The 23,616-nt window shown below is 40.3% G+C and overlaps 1 protein-coding gene across 1 annotated transcript in view; it reads right to left on the bottom strand.

Moving 5' to 3' along the window:
* The window catches only part of SMYD3 (SET and MYND domain containing 3), a gene marked incomplete at both ends in the record, with an annotated part of 424,343 nt that overhangs the window by 210,371 nt on the left and 190,356 nt on the right, over nt 1-23,616 (bottom strand). The gene's annotated exons all lie outside the window — the stretch shown is intronic.

The raw sequence follows: 23,616 nt of genomic DNA, 5'->3' as shown, positions 1-23,616 counted from the left end.
GAGACTGTAGGTGTTCTCTTGGTTTGCTCTTTGAAGCCATTAATAAATTGAACAGCTAGCACGTCATATGAACGTCTGACATAGTTGAATGAGGCTACAAGATGCAAGGATGTGCTTTCCGTCAACAGGCTATAATTCATTCGTCACCTATAACAAATGAGAGCATTTCCCTACATTTTGAACACGCATGGCAAACCTGTACCGCTACAGATTTCTAAACTTACAAAGGAGGGTCTCCAGCTTCCAGGTTTTTGTGTATACATGTTAATCACGTTAACAACATCAACATCCACTGAGGTAAAAAGGAGAAGAGACGTTTCTTTTGCACAGTAACATATATCTGCAGAAAAGCTTTCCCTATAAAGGGTAAGGAGCACCCCTGTAGCTCTCCTTCAAAATTCCCCGTTTTCTACTGTAATCCCAACAGAAATCTGCAATATTTGGGCTTTACCAAAAATCTCTTATTAAAACTAACACCGTCCTTTGAGCCCAGAAGAGATCCTATCAGCTGGTTTCTCCCACCTATGCCCAGAGAGAAGGATGTATTCCTTTGGACAACAAATATAAATACTTTAAGGTTAAATTCTGTTTTGGTATATATTTATATAATGTGTATATATTACTTCTCTGATAGGATATTGTATTTCTGCTTCACAAACACACCCCACATATGCTATAACTGATCTACTTGGCTACACCTAAGTTTCATACACAATAATAAGAGTTACTGCCTAAAAAGTTTGCTTTTGTTTGCTTCCTGAACATAGTGTTCCAGCTTTCAAAGGTATTTAAGATGCACCTAATTTCAAACATGTTACACACTGTGGCCTAATCAAAAGCATACTGAAATCAAACTTTCACTGATTTTTAAATGGCCTTTGAATCAAGTTTTTGGTGCTCAAAGAAAGCTTTTTTTTTTCAAGCATATTTCATTGCACTTGAAAACATTTAATCCAGTTCCAGCAGTATTTCTTTAAAATAATTTTCCATTAATAATAATAAAAAATTCAGGATTGAAGTGGTCCCTAAAAAAATAAACATCAATGAACTTGCATCCACTGAATTAGTGTTTCAGTATGAGTCAGAACTTTATTTATTACCAAAGAACAACAATCACATCGTTCTCTCCATCCATAAACTGCAAACAACAACTGTTATCCAGATACTAGTAATGGGTAAAAAGGCTTATATCAAACCTAATGACTTTTTATGATCAAGAGTATTAAAAATCAAAAATTGTTTGTAAATTAAATGTAGATCTCTGTGTACTCTCATTACACATGAACATTTAACATAAAAAGGCACCAGTTCTTTTCTAAAATTCCTTACATCTCTTTAAGTTATGGGGCAAAATTCTATAATTCTTACTCAAACGGATCATGAACTAAGTTTTGCTGGACCAAGGACTGTAGATTTTGGCCTCAAATTCAGAAGGGAACCTGGACAGGGAAATTCCTCCTGCCAATAGATCTTTCAGTAATACCATGATTTCCGTTACAGGTCTGAATTAATCTGGGTAAGTTCTCACGTGTATTGCAACAATTATTTCTGATGATACAAACTCAGCTGATTAGCTTTAGACAATCTGCATCACTTCCCTATAAACAAGTTCCCTTCCTTCATGTTGAAAGTCATCAGTGTTGGGATGAAAGCAGGTACATGAAAGCTGCAGCATGGTCGATCCTCTTGCTTTCAGCTTTTCCCAGTATGGCAATGCAACAGCTCCAGATTTCCTTTTCAAAAACATTCCTTTCTCCAAACATCAAACACTTGTTCATGTTACCAGCACAAAAACTACTTAGAAACAGTTACAATAACAGCTGTGGTCATATGCACGATTACATTACAAGAAATTGATGGACGTTTTGTTCTGGAAGCTGGCAAATTCGTATGGATTTATCCAATCTATGCTTTGGATAAAGTCATTCATCGCAACAAATAATTTCAGAAGCTCAGTGGTTGGTAGGGTTGAAAGTCTGTGCTTGTGCTAAAAGGTGACATTTGAAATGCAGCAGATATGCCATTATTTTTAGCTTTGCACATTAATAAAAACTCCCAATGACATAAAATACAATAATGCTGAGCTTTGCTAGGCAAAAACTGATCTAAACCAAAACAACGGGGGCTCGCACAACCCAGTCTGCAGTTCCATTAATTCAGTGTAAATACTCCTATGGATCAATCTAGTTCAAAGATTTTTTTTTATCTAAAAACTTAGAGACACTGCAATCCCTGCCAGTGACTGACCTTGACGCAAACATCAGTTGATTATCTGTCAGACATCCCCTTTCTGAGCAGGCAGCTTCTGTTTCTTTTTTAGCAGCATATGCTTTTCCAAGCCATTGTTCATTCCATCTCTCATCAGCACGCTTATTTTCTGCTGTCTGCGTTTGATTTTTAAATACCGGAAAATAAACTATTCTATTGATAACCTCCTTAATACTTTCCTGTTCCAAAAAAATCTCTTAAATACCCTTTAATATTTCCATGCTTTTCCTTAATTTGAACTCCCATGTCACTTGTTGCCTCTCATCTATTTTGTTATTGGTATTTCTGTATTCTTTCTAAGCCCTCTCTTTGTTACTTCAGATACACTTAACACTAACCTGTTAATATAAAATATCTGTTAATATAAATAAAATAAATATATATAATAATATAAATATATAAAATATAAAATATCTGTTAATATAAAATATCTGTTTGTTTCATCAGTGCCCTCATATTGCTTTACCCGATTTATGGTCACAAAATACATAACAGTTTTAAAATTAAGTATTAAAATACAGAAATGCTGTAACAACTGAGAACTTCAAATCATGACTTCAGAAACAGAAATACCAGAACCAGCTCTCAGCTGGAATTCACTTGAATTTTGTTTTCTTCAGAACCAGGCTGTCCAAAATGAAACTCTTAAAAGGATTAACAAGCACTAACTCAACTTTCAGTTTCATGATTTGGCTTAAATTGCTTGTAAGGGCATATAATGCTGCCAAATTAAACATATAATTGGAAAAAATTCAGTCAACATTCTAAGAAAATAATTATTTTTGTTTAGTCACGGAAAAATACTGTGACTGCTCAAAGATAAGACAGAGCTGGGTTTGAAAGCACAGGGACCCAGGGTGCACACTGAGTACACGTTATACAATCTCTTTCACAAATGTTTCTTCCTACGGGCTGCCATATTTTTATTTTGGATTTCCGCAGCAGAAATGCACATGCAAAGCTCACGCCCAGTCATCTGACACCTTGGCAAAGCCCCTCACCTAACGTAGGCTCACTGCACTGAGGGTTCACATACACATGAAGTAAACCTGACCTTTCCGTGATGCGTCAAGTCTTACTGCACGTACACAAGCCAAGGCCGGAGCACACGGGCAGGCACCGGGGAGCACCTGGGACTCGCCAAGCCAACTGCGCACTTGCTGCTTATCCTGTCCATGTGCTTAGGAAGTACCAGGGCACAACAGGAGCAATCAAAAAGTAAGCTTGCCTGCACCACCACGTGTACTGAAATGCCAGGCAAATTCCTCCTGAACACAATGTCTACCCTGAAAAAACAAATGGCATATTCAGAAAAAGGCTACCCCCGCAGACCCCTATGTTAAAGTCAGTTTGGTTTTGCTTCTGTGTCATGTATTTTTACAAACACTCTTTCTGAAGACTGCTCTAAAGCCTGCTTTCATGTTTAAAACCTTTTTCTAATTAACAGTTTTCATCTGTCCCTTCCCATTTACACCTATTAGTGCTAATCCACTTACAGAGAGCAGTAAGATGCCTTTCAAAGTCTTCATTCAACCTGTCTGAACAAATTAAACTCTTACTCCTCCCTATTCCCCATAATCAACCATCTTCATAGCCTTGCTTTTTACCTGCTCCATTTTGATTTCATCCATCTCTAACAGGACTTGAGCTACATTTAAAAACCATCCCTGGAAATTCCTGAGCCAATAAATTTCAAGAGTGCATTTGCCTTTTTGTGGCAGCATCTCACTAGTGGTTGGTGTTGGTGGTTCATGGTATGGCCGAGCAGTATACACTGGTACCTACTGGTCAGTCATTTCCAGACTGGTGGGAGTCACTAGAGCTGGTGCCTCCCACTCTGTAAACAGTTCTTGTTATCTGTCCCCAACCACTGTAACTGAAGTTGATCTGGTTCCCTTTCCTGAGCTACCTGACTGGAGGATACAGAGAAGCCGGAGCCAGACTCTTCTTGGCAGTGCACAGCAGTAGGACAAGAAGCAATGGACACATGATGAAAAGTGGGAAATTCCAATTAGATATAAGGATTTATTTTTTCTTTACCACAAGATGGTCAAATACTGAAACAGGTTACCCAGAGCAGTTGTAGATCTTCCTCCTTGGAGGTATTGAAGACTTGACTGGACACAGCCCGGAGCAACCTGATCTAATTCGACCTGCTTTGAACAGGGGGTTGTACTAGACGGCCCCCTGGAGGTCCCTTTCAAACTAAATTATTTTAGGGTTCTTTTATTCCAGTTTCTCTTGACTGATGAACAACATGACCTTATTTTTCCTTTCTATTGCTGATGACTTCCAATTTTGCCACCAACACATCAGCATTATTCTACCTTTTGCTGAAGCCACTGCTAACAAATAATTAAGAACATACCAAAAAAAAAAAAAAATCAGTATTTTATGAAACATATTTGCTACCAATAATCATGTGCTAATTTTTTCAGCATGAAGGGATAGATATCATCCACTTTTCAATTAGACTGAATTACATTTTGTTACATGCTTCGACCTCTGACATTACTGTGGTCATTCCCACTCCAGAAGGTGTCCTATCTTTATTCCCATGTTCGGCATCACAGTCCTTACCTAGAGTTCAATATTAGTCTTCATTATCTTGATTATTAGCCTAAACTAATCCTAACCCACTTCTCGTCATAGTAGCTCCATGTCTTCTTTAGTTGTTCATTCACTGTTGTTATTGTTATACATAAGGTACTCTTTATATTTCTTTTCTTCAGCTTGTAATAGGTGCTGTGGGAGTCCTGGCTAGCACCGGCTGGTGGGAGGCAAAGTATCTGCTGGTACCTTCTCCTCTCAGCTCTCTCCAAGTACACTTTCAACAATTGGGAGAGCTGGGCCCCATATTATGCTTTCTGCTGTAATCCTAAACTGACTCTAGCCCTTCAGTACTTTGCCTGACTTCATTCTAGTCTGCTAATTTTACTTGCTCCCGGCTCTTGCAAGTCCTGAGAGCATGCACTTCTTAATATCTATAATACAGCTATTTGAAATCATGCTGTCAAAACAGATGTATATACTTCTAACTTGAAGCAAAATGATAACTAGCATTTTAAAAGTAAAACAAGAATAAGACAGGCAGTGTTTTCCTGCTGACAAGTGTGTAAGACAATGTAGCAGACGTGCACTATTGAAATGCAGGTGGGCTTTTATCCCTGCCAGTGGTAGTTCCAGATGTGGAGAAATCAACACCCCCAAACAAAAAATAAAAAAGGATTTGCATGATACAGCACAGAGGAAGCCTGGAGGAAGCTGGCACCATCTAGAAAGTTGGAAGAGAGCCAGAGGAATTATGGCCCGAGCTCTTTGGAGCCCTGTCTGAAATCAAAGCTGCTCCCCCTTTGGTGGGAGCTGCACAGGAAAAGGATGAATGGAAGAGCGTAGATGATGGGTATAGCCTTCATTGCACATGCAAAAGGGTACAAATTACAATCCCTTGAGCATACAGAGGCGAAGAAAGGTTCACAATGCCTTATTATATTAAGCCACATTATGAAAATGACTGTTTACACTGGTTCATTAATGTTTGTACAAGGCTGTGAACATGCAAAGTGGTATCAGCACAGGCATCAGCATGGTCTCTCAACTTTGACATGTTCATGAGTGTTGTAACAAAAGAAAACACACTTCAATCATAACAATTATTGCCCATGAAAGGCGGTGTTTAGCATATTGTCTCTCTACATCATTTCTGACCATTGAAACTAAGCCAGAAATTGATATCATCAGTGGATATTGTTATCCTGAGCAATTTATTTCTTCCAAAAGACAAAATGTGTGTGATCATCAATAAATTAACAAATTCAACCCACCAAACTAGCACATTTGGCAATGCAAGGCTATGTAGGTGCTGTGTTGTTAAGATACCTTTAGTCAGATTTGTTACAATGCCTTACATTGTACTGCCTGGTGAAAGGGAGGTTATTTCTCAGCTTTCTACTTTTTCTTTTAATTTTTTAATTCTTTCATAACTGTAGCAGACCTCAAATCAAGACGAGGTTTTAGGAGGAAGTGCCAAGATCTATTGCTTAAAGCAAGTACCCCAACATCTCAGTTTTGTTTGAACACCAGCTAGAGCAGTAAACGCTATAAACAGAAGAAACACATATCCTCAGCTCTGCTGGATGAAAGACTGAAAGCAAGGGAGACTGCAAATAAGTCTCTCCCCCAACCTCCGTGCCCTTGCATGGCAGGTCCTTTTCTCCAGACAGGCTCTCGGCTCAGCAATACCCACTCATTTCCTGGATCAAAGCAAATTCTACAACGTCTTTCTTGGTGCATTTTCATATATCTCTGTCTGCCATCCTGAAAGGTTGGCTGTGTCTCTCTGACTCTCCCGGCAGCGGTCTGGCTGCGGAGGCAGTGCTCACCGTGTGCGCTTGTCAGCTCGGCTCCACCAGCCTCTCCTCAACGGGCTTCCCCAGTGGTGCTCGGGGAAAGGGCAGCCTGCCCTGCACCCCAAAGGCATCCACTGAAAGGGGGGAGCAGGGGCTGGGGCAGGCTTCCCCTCTGCTTCTCAGCTACAGCCTTTTAAAGGAGCATATGGCCTGCAGCAGGAGGGAAACTGTTAAACCTCAGGCAGGTTAATAACGAAAACCCTCGAAGACTGGTGTTGGGACCAATCTCACTTAATACCAGTATTAATGACATTGGCACAAAAATATAAAAGCAAACAAATAAATTTCCTGAGACCTAAATGTCTGGAAGCCTTGTCAATAGAAGGAGGATTGGGGGCTCACACAGCAAGAGCTGGATTATCTGGAGGGGTAATAGAAATGGCATGAAATTTAATAGCAGTATGCAAGGTCAGAAGCTTTGGAACTAATAACAAGACTTTCTGCTATAAACTACAGGGTTGTCAGCTGGAGGAGCTACGTAGGGAGAAGTATATTTGTAGAATATGGGATGTCTGCAAATCATCAGCTGTGAAAAGAGTAAACCCATCAGGTGATGTATCCTCAGAAGAGCAAAGAAAGATTAATTCCCATAGTAAAGGCTCCTATGAGAGCTCCTCCTTTGAAATACTATGATGTACAATGCCAACCGTGTTCCAGAAAGAGTCCTTCCAACCAGAACAGGCCCAGAAATAGGCTTCAAAATTATCAAGATAATGTTCTCATGCAACAGGACTAAACAACCTCACCTTTTACCCTAGCAAGACCAGGACAGGAAGGATAGGATTCCTGTCTGGTCATTTACCAGGCAAATTAAACACTCCAAAAGGGGCTTTAAGCTAAAAGACACATAGGTATAAATTTTAGAAGAAAATAAGAAAAAACATGTCTAGCAGCAAAGTTCTGCAAGTGCCTCCCCATCAGAGTCCCATCACCTTAGGTGTGGTTTGAAAAGTTCATAGAAAGGTGAAGGTCAGGGGAGTAAACTTGGTGAAACAGGACCGGTTTTACAGTAGGAAAACCACTACCTATATACTACATATTAGCACCAGATTGTTATCCAACACTTTTCTCTGTATTTCTCTGCAGCAAACATCCACAAAATTTGTTTATTTTTTTAGCATTTCTGAATAGTTTTTTAGGCAAGTTTTTTCCCCCTCCATTTCTTGCAAAAGTGCCAATAGCTTTTTCGCTTTTCACACTGACACTGTAATGGTCCATCTCTCAAACACCTGAAGGTACGCCTGATAGCTTGTCTCCTGCTGTGCCCCACACGAGCTCTCTGCAACACAAAAAAGTAGGATGTGCCCATTCTGCCTTGCTCCAGCTGCCTCCTCTCAGCTGACTGTTATTATTTTTGTCATTTCTAAACCAGAATGGTGTATTCCTTCAAATCTGCGCTGTCTGTCACACTTCCCTAGCCTACAAATAATGCAATGTGCCACCTGGAAGAAATACATCATTTGCACTGCTCCCTCCACCTAGATGCTGTTGCAGACACATCGTTTCCCATTAAACAAGGCCACTTGCTGTAGAGCAAGCCTGTCCTTAGCCTTGCACCACAATAATTGCTGAAGGATTATGTCTCACAGTCAGAGAGAAAAAGCATGCAAAATATAAATCAGGCTGTTAAAAAAACTCAACCTTGTGAAAGACAAAATCACCGACAAGAAAAAGAGGCTTGACAAATTGTATAAATAAGGGAGCAGCAACTTTTTGAGGAAAGAGTTAAAGCAAATGAAGAAAAAGAAGAGTAGAATTGAAGAACATTCCTGATCTCTAGTTCTAAAAGCACCAGAGACACACACGGCGCCTCAGAGCTCTGCCCATGCCTGAAAGTGATTTCAGGAAGCTAGAAACATCTCATCAATGATGCTAAGGAAAGTGAAAATTTATTCCATGTTTTCCTACAGCACTACAGAAACAGCTGCTGGAAAAGGACAGCCAACAGCTCAGCTCCAGCTTGGACAGTTAGTAGAAAAAGCAGAAAAATAGTTAAATTGAATGGGCAGAAAATGAAGGCCTTCCCTCAGAGTGATGTGTCCTCAGTCCCCAGATAATCAAATAGCAAAGGCATTTCTCAAGAAATCTGTTTGTTGTTGAAAATTTTAATTTAATCAGATTAGGTTTGGTAAGCATTTAAATAGAAAAAACAAGAGCATTCTCATTTCTTTGGACAATACTAAACCTGAAATGTTTCTATGCACCTCAACCAGAATATCATAGAATGCTAATTTTGCCAGACTTTGCCTCAAACTAGAATGACAGAAAATTTCAAAATGTCCAGCTCTCCTGGGGAATGGAAATTCCAGTTTCCAGTTAGCTCTTTCAGGTGTCACTGACAGAATTAGACTTTGTCTAAGATTGTCCCCACACTTAAGTTTTCTTTAGGTGGGCTCACAGCATTTCTGTCTTTCACCGAGAAAATTTATGCATTTATTATATGACTAATAGCAGCACTGACCTCTTCTGTTGCACCTTACCAGGACAGCTTTATTTTGCAGGCTGGAAACAAATGGTCCCTTCTTAAATGTTGGGTGCCATCTGCTAAGCCTTGAATGTAAATGAACAAAAAGACATTTGCAGAACACGACCCACAAGCAGGATCAGTTCCTCTTGACACTATATCTATTACCTAGACTTCACTTTTCTAACAGCATCAGACTCAAGCTCAGTGCTCAAAGCTGCATCTAGTTTGTAATTAAAACAAGCAGAAGTTTGATTTCTTTTGTTCCCTCTGATAAAGCAGCAAAGGTCTTTTTCACCTACTCTAGGAGAACCACTTCAAAATTCCAAGGGCCTTAAAAATTTCAATATGAATGAGCTCCAAAAAAAGTTCAAGAGAAACAATTTCCCCACTTCTTTAAGGTTTCCATGTTAAAATCAGTCTTTCACAATGACTGCACATTAGAAAACTGAAATTGTTGCCAACATGAACACTACACTTAGATCACAATATGAATTAATGAGCTTGCTTTTCACCTTCATCTCCCCCTTCTTCAATGCTTTCCTCCCCCTCCCAAATAAATGAGCCGTGTTCCTAATAAAGTGCTTGAAAGGAAGGCTGGGAAATTTAATAATAAAAAGCTCTCTGAAATTAAGTTTCTGGCAGTACTTTAAAAAAGAAAATGTTATTACTTGGTCCTTTGCTTTTCCCCAAAGCAAATTTCAGTCCTTTGAGGACAGCACAAATATAAAGCAGATAATTTACAAACCTTTTATTCGGCAATTTGCCTGGTCCAAATAAGCAACTATAATAGGAATTGCCAACTGAGTATTTTAAAGATTCTAGTATAGGAAGAGAAACTGCATATTTCAGAAGAAGAAATTCTCTGTCTAAACTATCAAATAATAGACTTTCAATAGGGAGAAAATTGTTGAACGTGTTAATTTTCATAGGAAATAGAAGGGAGCATTAAGAACTGAAACCCCAATGATAATTGTTGGAGTTCTTATCATATAATAAGTTTCCTAATCTCAGCTCTTTTGCATTTGCTGTACTGAAGACGACAAAGGGGAAAATACCATGAGTTTGCCTTAGACTATTCAAGTCCAGAACCACAAATGAGCAGATACTTGGCAAAGTGAATCCAGATTTTTGCCTCTGCTCATGTCTTATCAAAAAGAGTTATCAAAATACTCTTGACAATTTAGAAAACTAAAAAATGTCACTTAAATTGTGAAAACTTAATCAGGAAAACAAAAGCAAGGCTAATTCTCTAATTTTGCAACAGCTACAGTGTCTTAGACTGTTTCTTACATAGCTCTCAAAGAACAGTGTACGATAATCAGGCTCCATTGAATTCTCTAGGAATTTTCCTGTTGCATCCATTGGATCAGGATTGTGCTATAATGCAATACATAATTCTGCAGAATTTTTTATCAAGGGACCTACAAGTTAGATTTTCACATCCTCTCTCATAGTTAATAGTCGTACCATTTTGCATCATCATAAATGTGTATCATTTTGCAAGATTCACAATTTATTCCTTAATCACTTCCAGTGACTATTTTGGACTACTTACCACTCACCACCAAAAAGAAAAATTATTTTGTGCTCTGTCCCTCTACACTTCACATGCCTCAGACAGATGGTTGGTTCCACTAGCTGAGTCAAAAGAAATAAAGGGCTGAAGCATGTGGCAAAGCATCCTCCTGTGTAAAAATACCAGGATTTTTAAGCTGGTTTGTTTTGAATACAACCACAACATATCTTTGCAGGAAGAAAGCCGAAACCCGAAACCAAAAGCCCACATGGAGGGTGGACCCCCAATTCAGAGATATTCAGAACTGGATGTTTGGCTCATGACAGCCTACATCACATGGATCCAGAAAGATTTGAAATATTCGGACACTGGTCTTTGACTAGGATAAAAATCCTGTAAACACGTGCTCTGGTTTGATGAGTGAAACAGAACTGCCATTCGTCAAGAGTACCTTGCACACACCTGTAGCAATCTTTCTGTGTCAGGTTCAAGGTCCACAAGCTGTGCTGAACTTGACTGTTCCTACCCTTTACTCTGAAAAGGCTCCCCAGTCATCAACCCAACACCTTCAACAAGCAATGAGCTTCCCACCCAGAAGCTGAGACACAGGATGTCAGCTCAACTGCGCAGAAGCACGTGCGATCCAGTCAGATAACATGTTCAAACTACAAAGCGTCACATGGACCATGCGTAAATGGATGCAAGCAGGTGACTGTGTGAGTTGAACATCAAATACAGGATTATCATTCTTCATAAAAAATTAATTCCACCAAAACAAACCAATGACTTCTATATCAAAAGGCACTAGATGATTCCTCTGAGCTTTAAAATCCTTTGGGTTCTTCTGTCAGTATTAGCCTTCCGTGAGACTGAAGGATGGTTGTAGGGTGTATAAAAAATTAGTGACTCTGTAGCTTCTGTCACACTGTGAAAGGCTGGCTACAAGCTTTTTAATCATACTATAATTTCTAGCGGGAACGTACAAAAAAACCATGTAGCACAGCATTTACTGTAAGTAAAAATTCAACCCCTTTCCAGCAGAGTTGCATAGTGCAGTCAACAAGTCACTTCTAGCCTGCAAAACCTCAATATGTGCTTCCCAACATAATTCATCAACCACAGCGGTCGTCAGTAGGATGACAGCAGGATACAGAGATGGCTTCAGCTGTTGACGGAGCAGGAACGAGCACCCAGGACCCAAAGACACAAGACATCCAGAACCACCTGCCCCAGGCCTTCCCATCACTCCACCCAGCAGCAGGAGGCCACTGCAAGATCTGACAGCCCGGGGCCTAAACAGAAGAACAATACAGCCGTGTGCACGCCAGCAGGTATAAATTCAGGAAAAGGAGAAGCTAAATCTTTCATGACTTGGTAGAAACTGTTTCCCCCTTCTGACCGGGGGACTTGGGGACTGAAAAGACCCTCTCCTCCATGTCACCCTGTGGCGGTACAATGCACAGCTCTGACACCCTCCTGCGCAGATCAGAGTTGTGTAAACACACCTGAAGCAGAAGGTTGGTCCACTGTACTACTGCACGACTCGTTTCACAACACTTCTACTATTAATTAACCAGTTCATGTATACAGTGATTTTAATCCAACAGTCACATAGAAGACATTTCTATAACCCAATTAAGCCACATAATATTCATGAAGTCATACAGATACATCCAGAGATTATGTCCACCAGAGCACAGGACTGGTTCAGGAAAAGATTTTCAATAGACAGAGAACATGGGGGGCGACACCTTCAGCTGGGGTAACTTAGTGTTCCTCGCCTAATGCCAGTAGTAAAATCCTTCAGTGCATAGTAACTGAGCATTTGGGCCTCTGGATTTTGCATGGGGTTATGATATTACATACATATCATGGATAGCTTCCCTGTAAAATAAAAATGAGCTGATAAATTTCAGGAATGGATCTGGAGTTTCAGGTTGAAAACCCATTAGGTCTTGTGCCAGTTTAGATTTGGAGAGATCAAAATTTTGAAATCTATGCTAATGACACCTTGGCATTTACAGGCAGGGAGCTTGTAAGACAATTCATTTTTGACTGAGAAAAGCTGGGAAGAGGTATACATGTATCAGAACCAGAAAGCTGGCTCTGACATCCATTTTGCAATTTGTATGTTGCCTATCCAACAACAGCAAAGCATTCAGATGGATCAAAGTTACAAATTCTAACCCATTTTTCACATGCTGAGAAAATTCTGTTAGAAATTGTGTTTTTAAAGTGGCCAGGATTTTCAGAAGACTATGAATAATTTCTAAACAGCTTCTTCCAAATTTAGAAGAAATGATGAATATTTATACTTCAACCACTACTTTAAATAAAATTCAAGGTTGAGACGATACAAGTGAAACTTTGAAATACAGATTTTAGAAAGAAGTTATATATGCCAGAATTTAGGATTTATATTCAAGCATTACTTCAAACTTAACTACCAGATCACTTATTTGATGTAATCATTAATGCAAAACAATACCTGTTTTATTCTTTAACTGTAAATCTTTTAATCACATTTTGTACACAAAGCTTAGCAATGAAATAGGTATAACTAACATTACTGAAATATTCCATATAATCAATTTCTATCTTGATTTATCTCTCATGTACAGAGTTGTGGAAAAAAAAAAACAAACAACATAAAGAGCTCAGTGAAAACTGACAAAATGTGTATAATCCTCGGATGAACTAGAAAAGCCAGAATCCATAAGCAACTCTGTGTAAGAAGGATTCCCAAGTGGAGAACCTCATCCTGAATGATGCTACTTTTCACAGATGAAAGGGGAGTAGAGAGATTATCTCTCTACATCTTATTCATGCCCAGTGTAAAATAAAGTGGGCTTTAAAAAAAAAAACCAAAACAAAACATGTAGCTCATGGATCCACTACTGAGCTGAGCAGACTGTGCTGGGAGGAGAGCTGCTCTGCTCCTGAGAAGGAATCATTCACAGCTTTTAGCACCAAGGGGAAATATATAGTTTTTATGCCACTTTCCTGCAAGGTAATTAACAGGGGCCTTCAGCTTTACTCAGCTGGTTTTTCTCTCCTTAAAATGCCAGAAATTGGTGTTCTCTAGATTCAGAGTGAATCCTGAAGTCAATAACCAAATACAAATTCAGATGACACACAGGGGACTCCATATTTTTGGAGACTGCTGGTGTGCTTCACAGGACTGACGGGAAGGCTTTGGCTGCGGAGGAAGAGTCAGATCTGGCCTCTCATTAACAACAGGCTGCATTTCACCAGAGAAGACATGCCACTCTACCATACATCTCCTGCTTTGACAACAGCAAAGAAGCGTGGGAGAAGTGGTACTGGCTCTTATAGCATCATCTGAAGAATCGCCAACAGAAGGCAAGCAAGGCAACACCCTGAGGGCATGGAAACAACCACCAGGATACAGCTTTGACACTGATGTCTCTGAAGCGGGAGGCACACCGCACAGCAGGCTGCACGTCCCAGTGCCGGGAGGACGGCTGCCTCCTGGGTCTTTGTGTGTATCAGTGCCACTGCACGGGGCGGCTCTCTGCAGCTCAGCACGCCTCTAACCACTGCACCCTTCTTTTCAGTATTATTGTCTTACAGGATTACATTTAAATTACAGACCTCAAACTAACCTGGAAAGTTAAATCCTCTGGAGAATGAGTGTAAATAGGATTACCGGTAACTCCCAGTTCTCGCCCAGCTGCGCCACTACGGCTCCTCTGACCTCTGCAGAGGGACAGAAATCACACAGGCAGAACAACAAAGGGCTTGGGGGCGTTATTTTGTTTTTATCTCCCAGGAGGAAAGGAAGACAGAGGTAAGAGACGCTACTTGTTACTATTTTTATGTTGCCTGTTCACTTCTCTCTCTTCTAGCTTGTGGCTGCTCCTGACTGAGGTCTCCCGTGTTTCCCCACAGAGGGGACAGCACATGCAAGCCACTTTGGCAAAGATCACCCTCCCCTTGGGCACTCATGCCCCTCACTCAGCTCAGTAGGGCTTTTCTTCCCAGCACCAGTTTTTGTCCTTGTCCCCATCCTGCGGCAGGAGCAGTCCAGTCCAAGCCCTTCATCTGTGGTGCAATAAAAATCAGTGCTGCTCATGCTGCTGCTCAGTCACCAGGCAGCTCTGCCTGGGAGCTTTCATACCACACTGATTGGCGTTTTCATTGCCTTCCTGGCCCCTCAGACACCAGCACCTCAGAGGATTACACTTCTGCTAGTTCAAGCAATAATGGCGAGTTTCTGGATAAGCGGAACTGTAATACTTCAGGGTGAAAGAGGAGATTTTTAAACAGAAAGTGACTTCACCCGACTGCTTTGAGACGGATGGTATAGCCTTATATTGTCAATTCCTATATTGATACCTATGGGGAAAAACACCTCTCTCAGTCCTTTGAGAGAGACCTGCAGCGACCACCAGAGAATGGCTCAAGTTAAGTACTCCTAATTCCACTTTGGTTCTGCATTTCAGACTTCAGAAATGTTTGGGCTGGCCAGTTCAAGAGACAGACCTTAATCTAAGTCTTGTCTAAGTCCAAGCCCAGAGCAAATGTAGTGAAAAACTCTGGGGTCCTTGGAGTTCAGTGTTCAAAACATCCTGAAACATCTGAGTTGTGGTACTGGCACTGCCAGACACATAATCCTCAGAAACTCTGATCTCTTCATTAGATGCAATCCTACAGCAACTGAAGATTTTCTCATCTGCATTTCAGTCAATATTTCTTTAAAATCTTTATACCCACATATAAAGTGGGACTACTGTTTCAGAACTGCATCTGTCTTGTACACTAACCAGTACTAAAGACTTCTGCCCATAGAGTTTGCTTATTATTACCCTGAATCTCCTGACAATTCCCATATTACACTATATGGCTATATATTTGCCTCTATATATCTCTCAGCTCCTATTGTAAATGTAGAAACTTTCCTGTACTTTCCTGTAAATAATCCCTGTAGATAAAACAAAACAAAACAAAAAAGAGACAAAAGTAGCAGTAAAAATACTTTCGGTCAATACAAACAGCTTAGATAACGGGCTAGACTCATTTCTCCCAGACGATGGGAGATGCCCCTCTGATTAGATTTCAGTGTAGTAGGAAGTAGACAATTAGATGATGAGACAGCATCTCCCACTCTGAGCAGACTGAAATGTTTTAACTGTTTTTTAAACATAGTTTAATGATAAAGAAACTTGATTTTCAGTTTTTAAAACAATCAACTTTTAATTGCAACTGAATTCCCCATTCATTCCAGTGCTTAGAAAACATCTCTTTGTCTTAATAAACACCATCACACAGTGATAAGTGCAATTTGCCATTTATTAGTGTTTAATTATATTTAATGCATATTTAACTTAAACTCCTCCCTCCCTTCCAATGAATAAATTTTCTTTATAATTATGTGAACATCATCTATATTATGGAGCATCTACATGTAAATCATTTTGTTCTCAAAACATACATAAGAATAATAACCTTGTTTTTGTAAAGATCACTACAAAGATCTTGAATCTGTTGAAGATTGAAGAGTGAAACATGAGCCATAGTGTGTATCCCTCTTAAATCCTATATAAGCTGTCAAAACTCTGATTCTTTAGCTCAGTTGGCTTACAAAAAACCCAAACAACCAAAAAAAAAAAAACCCACCGCATTTTTTTATTCATTCTCTTCTGTACATATAACCCAAGATGGCATTCTGTCAGACAGAGACAGCTGGCAGCAAGGTTGCCTGTCTCTGTTTTGCAGATATTTGTAGTTGCCAGCAATTTGGAACAGTCCCCAATCTTGTCTCACAGCAAGTCAGGTTGTGTACCCGGCTGGCATCAAGCCACAGCCATCATGGCAAACTGTAAAGGGCTCTGAAGAAGCAACAGATTTTCACAGAAAGAAAGAAAAAAGAAAGGGGGAAAAAAAAAAAAGGAAACTAAAAGAAACTGGATTGTGAAGTGTAAAAACAAAGGTTTAAGGTACTCAGAATGAAAAACTCTTCAAGAAGCTCTTTCTCTACCTCTGGATTTCAGAATATCCTCTGTCCTTCCAGTGCAAGTGTTACCAGCCTGCAGCTGGGAAAGGTGTCTAACCGCATCCTCCTGATTACATTAAGAGAATTTTAGCATGTCCTTGAGCTGTTACCTGATTCTAGACATACGATTTTTAAATAACAACTTCTTTAGGACACTCAAAACTGCACAGGACTCCGAACAAGAGAAAATAATTTTGAAGTAATGCACTTTCAAGGGAACAATTTCAACTAATCTTATACTCTGCTGAACTCCTAATTAGCTTTTACTGTGTTAACACACAGCAAGGAGATGCAGAAATTACTATAGGCATATTGATTAATCAGCCTATTTGGCAACAGCTGGGGTGATGAAAATGTAAGCTGATGAAAATGTAAGTTCTGCACCCCAGTAGCGAGCTCAAGGTAGCCCTGGCAGCGCCGTGCCACCGAGGGAGGGACTCCGGCGCACCAGGCAGCACCTGCCAAACTCATCACCACCAAGCCAAACTGCAGAGACTCTTCACAGGGACTGCAGAGAAATTTAGAGTGGGTCTTCAGCACTGGCTGCACCAATGTCTATGCCCAGAAACATTCAGTAGGAACAGGGAAAGAAACCCTGTAATAGAGCATCATGGATTTAATAACCACTTCATGCATTAGTGGCAAAGCCACAATTTGAGCAGGCCTTCACCAAAATGATATTCCCAAAACAGAGGCAGGAGCTACGCAGCCATTGAAGGGAGAGGAGTCATTCAGAAATCATAGGAAACAGAGGGCAGAGAGCCATGAGAACTGCAGTGCTGACAGATAATGAAGAGAGAGCTCAAAGTGAAAACAAAATTCAAATTCCAGTCCTCGTATATGGCCATGTTTTGAGCAGCAGCTGCTGACACTCACTTGCAACACAGGGGAAGGTTATTTTTAAACAAGAAACTTCCAAGACTATGCAACTGTTCCCAGGAACTTTCACTATTTTGCAACATATAAATCAGAATTACAAATCAGATTTTCCATTGGTACCCTGGATTGTTGTTTTCATGGGCTGTCAAACTGTCTTGCATCTGTACCTTTACTTACTGATTCACTTGTCACCTGTCTGAAAACAGCTTAAAAACCTCGATTTAATAGAGAGAGTAAAAGGAAACATAAACCAGCACATTATGAAAATGCCTTATAAAGCATCTGTTATAAACCCCTTCTTTCGTTTATTGCTTAGGGGATGGCAGCAGGTGTCACAAGCTCTGAAGCTGGTGAAGAAACACTTCTTTACTGCAAAGCTCATCAGCAATGTCAGACTCCGAACATGAGCACGGTTCATTAGTTAGTCAGTCTAAAATCCCCAAACTTGGACTTAGTCTAAGAATGCAAGTACAAGGCAGAGACATGACAAAGACATTATCACTCATTTGAGAAAATGCTTTGAACTGGAGGCAGAATCTCAAAGCTAGATCATGATTTTGGTACCTAATAACTGAAATGTTAGTTGACATGGTTTGTTAGCTGGTTTTCATTGGGCTCCACTTACATCTCTTTACTGATCCTTTCTCTTTTACCAGAAGATTAGGGTGAGATAGGGACATAATCTGTACAGGACACTGCTCTGTCCCCACTTTGGGGATGCTGCAGAATGAATATTTCTGGATTCTGAAAGCATCAGCTGTAACTCAGAGTGGCAGAATCAGCGTGCAAGTCCACCCCAGTTTGCTTTTGTAGGTATTCCACAACCACACTGTCAGCTTTAGTCTGCAGATATTAGCTCCTTTGCTACAGGTAGTAATAGTAAATTTCAGCTCTCCTAAACCATCTTTTCAGCCTGCACATTTCCAATATAATTCTTGAAATCCTCCCTATGTTGATGGCCATTTCTGGGGAGCGTTTCTGCTAACTAGGGAGACCTATTCCATAAGTCTCCCTTTGCCCACAAGTCTCAAACCATGCTGCATGCCCACCTGGCCTTTCCCTTCTTCCCCATCTCCTCCCCTTTCATCTAACAAAAAGTCCAAACTGCACTATGAGAACTAATTGTGGTAACTGAACTTTTAAGCCATTTGTAGCACTAAAGCCAGACTATCCAGCGTGCCCCACAAAACTTTCCTGGAATCATTTCTTCTACTCCCTCATCCAAGCTATAGACAGGAGTCTAAGATGGATTGTAGGTATTTTCTTTTTTTTTACATGAATCACTACTGATGTTTAAATTGCACAGCATGTTCTCTCTACCATAGGCAATGTTTTAGCTACTCTAGTTTCCTGGTCGTGCTTTTTCAGAACATAATGCCCCTGTGGTACTTCACAAGTGGGTCTACAGTTTCAGCTGAATTTTGCACCTGCACCCTGCAAAGGCAATCGCAGGCAGTGCATACAGGATGCCCAAAACAAAACTGCATCGCAACACTCCTGGATAGCAAGTGAAAAAAAGGCCAGATGCATATCTAACTTCCAATATGCAACTGAAACACCCTGTTTGATTTTGAGCTTTTACATCATTTTCACTACACTGTGCATCTTTAAACCTTATGGGATCCTAACACCACTCTGGCTCCAGAGATCTTAAAGGATTACTAAATGCTGCTGTGATACTACCTTGCGTAAATTGAAGAGAGCACTGTTTTTCAAGTTTTCTAACTGATCACAGTCAGGAAAGATACAATCATAGTTACCCAAAGATATAAAATGACACAAAATGAGTCATTCCTTAGTCCCAGACTGCTTGACATTTACAAAATTAGCCTGATTTAAAAGGAGAAAAAAAAAAAATTACCTTGAAGGTAATTAAGCTCACAGAGTTACTAGCCTGGGGCTCACTGAAGAATGGTAGTACACTCATTAATTCCTAACATGGCAAAATAGTCAAGGTGCAGAACAGAGTCCCAAAATCCTCTGCATGCCATTTCTATTTAAACTGCTTAATGTTTATTAGCTGGCTAACTACCCAGCCTTCAACACACTGCTTGCTTCAAAACCCAAAAGGGGACTGGGGCGTTACAGTTTCACGGTAATCTGGCCTGGCTGGAAGCTGTACCAGGAGCAATCTTGCCACTGGAATTTTTTGACAAATTCCCAGAAAGGCTCCAGAAAACACCCTGGATTCGTTTCAAAGAGCAGGCAGCATATAGTAGGACTGCCTCAGTGCAGGACTTCTCAGCTGTTGCATGTCTGTGTCTGCACTTCTGACGCCAGAACAGGATCTAATTTGCCCCCTTCCCAAAACATTATGGAGAAACAGCAGTTGCAGTAACACCATGCTTAAGCAATCAAAAAAATAACAGATTTTCGCCATTTTCCTTGAAAAGGAAACAAGTGAGGAAAGCTATTAAAAATTGCAAGGATTTTTCTATGAGTAACCAAGCTGAGATTCCTGTTATTTGGCTATTGATTCATAATGGTTCACTTCAAGCAGGACATTTTCAAGCTGTCCTCTGAATCATAAAGGGCAAAAATTTGCATCAAGCAAGAAACATAAATAAAGTTAGCTGAACTTGCCTGTCAGTGGGCAGGTCCTTAGCTCTATATTTTATTACTACTGTGCAGGGATCAGCTACACACATTTCTCTCACAGCTCTCGAGCGCATGTCCCACGTGGCTCACCCAAGACACAGGTCCAAGAAACTGGGCACTAAATACCTGAGATCTCTCAATAAACACAGAACTGGCAAAAATGACCCTTTATTGCAGCTGACTGACACTTGTAACCCCAGAGACGGAGCGCAAATTGCTGAAAACACCAGAGTGGTGAGCAGGTCACGAAGAAAACATTTTATTTGGCCAGCCTCTGTGGAAGGGCAAAAATAAAACAATAAATGGAAAGATCTCCACTTGATGACAAGTTACCTCCTGGCCCTGAACCAGTCCACAAGCTAGTCTAGCTTTATTGCATAATCACAGAAAACATATCAGACGGGTTGACAAAAGTTTGCTTACTGTTTTGGTACAGTGCTTAAAATGGTATCAGATCCTGTTTTCTTCTCAATATTCATTAATGCTCTACCTGTCTTAAAACTGAATAGGCTAACATCGTAATGATCCCCAGAGAGATTTCACAGAACTGAAGTGATGGTGCCCTCTCCCTCATCAAAATACAAGATTTCAGCTGCTGTAACAAAACCTTCACCATGACAGTATGATGCTTCCCACGGTAAAACATGGCTTTCCCTGGGTTATGTTCACTCCATATGCGCTAAGAACAATGCCCTAAACCCTATTTAAATAGTACCAGAGTAAAAACCAATTGTGAAAAATTTAAAATAAAATGAAACAAAATATAAAACAAAATCTTGCAGCAAATCTGCTCACTGCCTCTACACAGTCAGATCTGCTGCCTGAGGGGCAAACCAAAGCTTTTACTTCCATCAGCAAACCTGAACCAGCTCTCTTAACCCATGATTGCAGTTTTTCTGTCACTTCTCGTAACTGCAACTTTTAAACTAAATGCTGGCTGAGGCCACTTGCTGCGATCACACCAGAAGAGCCATTCTGCTTGCCATGTCCTGGCAGTGTGGAGGGGACATGGCACAGGGACGTCCACATACAATAGCCACCACCTCCCCTCTCCTGTTGGACACATACCTGGCTGAGCTTGCTGTGAGTGTTGCAGGAGTGATGTGCTTTAAGCTGGGCAGGATTTTGGCAGTAGCAAGCAACCCCATTTACACGCCCAGTTTTGCTCTAGGTAAGTCACAAATCAGCTCTCTGGCAAGCATGGATATCGAGATTGTATTGAAATTTTGGCTGGTCCTCAAAGCATTAAGCAGTTTAGAATGCCACAAGTTCCTGTTTGTGACTTGATATGTATTCTAAAGCACTCCTACATTTCAAAAATTTGTTACAGAAACCTTTTATTCTGAGGTATTTCAAATATTAGCTTAATAGAGAATCTAAAAAAACAGAAGGCTATCTACTGGTTTAAATAATTCCTAAAAATTACAAGACTGTATTGTGACTGTCTGTCACAAAATTAATGGATCTGCAGTACTACTTATACTCCAAATTAAAAAATTCCTTAATTACCCAGATTTTCAGTATATTCAACAGTACGTGTTAAAAAAATAAACTCAGTTTAAACTAAATTTCCTATTATAGCCTTTGTTTAAAAGAAGAAAAAAAAAAAAGCAATTAAGTAAAGAGATTGACAATGAAATATAACATACCGCAATTTTTCATCTTATGATCATATATTGCCTGTTAGGAATATACTCATTTAAGAGGGCAGCACTTTGTCAGCTGCCAAGAATATGCATGCACAAAAGGGAGCGCTGAATGCTCCCATGAATTTAATGATTCATCTCTACTCTCAGATAGCGGCAATCTCCAAGAGCATCCACCTCAATCATTTCCATGCTGTAAGAATGGTAATTAGAGACGGGTCCAACCTGAACTCTAAATCCACATTTTCTTCTTTTGGATGTGGGAGCAAGTTCCCAGTTACAGCTTTGCTCATTTTCCATGAGTATTAAAATTTCAACACTAAAAGCTGTTCTTGAGTGCAGAACGGCTTGAAAGCCGTTTCCACACTCTGACTCAGGCATCTTGGCAGACATCCTTACCTACCTGCCATTCCGAACTACCACGCAACTGCCACTGAAATGCCAAATCAGAATGATTCAAAATTAGCTTAATGCCATCTCTTTCTGGACTAGGACTATGTCCCCCAAAAGAGTATGTGATCTCATTACAGGAGTCCCATGCCTACAAGATTTTCTGAATGAATTATCACTGATTAAGGTGTGATTTAGCATGCAAACTGCCAGAGGCATCTGAAAAGCTCTGTTGTCACATGATGCATAATTTCCTTCAATATTCAAAACAAAATTAAACAAGTTCAGGTGAGCAGCAAAGATGCTGTCTTCAAATGCAGAAATGTTTTATTACATCTTTTCTCTCTATTGCATTACTGCTTCCTAGAGTAGTTCGTAACTTGTTTTTCACAGAGCTGTCTGTAGTTTGATAGTCTAAGTATACCCAAAGGTTCCCCTCACCCTCCTCCTACCCCTCTCATTTTCCTCCCCCTGCATTTTCTGAGCATTCATCTTTCAGAGACCATCACAACACCTCGCCTCTGCTCTCTTTGCAGCTAAAAATCCCTGTTTCACCATTTCTCAGAAATCTGTGCCAGCGCTCTGTCTCACATTCCTGACCTGTCTGCACTGTACAAGCAGCCCAAAACCACACGACGCCGAGGCTGCGCAGCTGCAAGGCTGCGTGGTGCGTGTGTGTGTGGAGGAGCAGGGAGAGGAATTAAGGTAGTTTATTGCCTTTTTCGGATACTTTCAAAAATGAATGGCAATATTCTAAAAGCTGATGTGATAACGTGAGCAAACAACAGTCATATATAACTAGCTCACTAAAGAGAGACTGGATTTTCTACTAAGCACTTGAAATGTTCTCCACTGGTAGCAGAAGAGAAGACCTCTGCTGGGGAGAAAATAACGCAAGGGGCAACTCTACCTCCAACAAATGATATTGTTACATATTCCTACATAACTATACAGGTTAAGATACAACAGTCCAAAGTAGTGAGTAGAGCACACGCAAGTAAGTAGTGCCACGCAAGCAATGTCTCCCAAAGTGCATTTTTGGGACCGTGCTGGTGCCATGACTGCAAAACTGGGGCTGCTGTTCTCCGGCACTACAGAAGCAAAGCAGCAGACAATGTTTCATCTGAAGGGACCGTGCTTTTCTTGTCACCCAAGCCAGGAGTTAGCATGGCATTCAAAAGCACAGGTTCAATTTTTGTATTGATAAAAAAAAGATTAATTGTAAATTGGGATTACTGTACATACTGTGCATGTAAGGATAAAATACATAAAAAACAGCTCAGCAAATAATCTGCCAAATTAGATTACAGAGATAAATTGTCTATAGATTATCCTCATCAAGATATATGACAGCTGTAAAATCTTTTTGTAGCAGAAATTCAGGTTACTAAAGCCTCCAAAAAAAAGCCTATCATTGCTGGCTGTGT

This window comes from Platalea leucorodia (assembly GCF_965183815.1).
Source record: "Platalea leucorodia genome assembly, chromosome: 3".
In the NCBI taxonomy this organism is placed as follows: Eukaryota; Metazoa; Chordata; class Aves; order Pelecaniformes; family Threskiornithidae; genus Platalea; species Platalea leucorodia.
The sequence above is the reverse complement of the archived record's forward strand: the minus strand, read 5'-3'. Positions and strand labels throughout refer to the sequence as shown.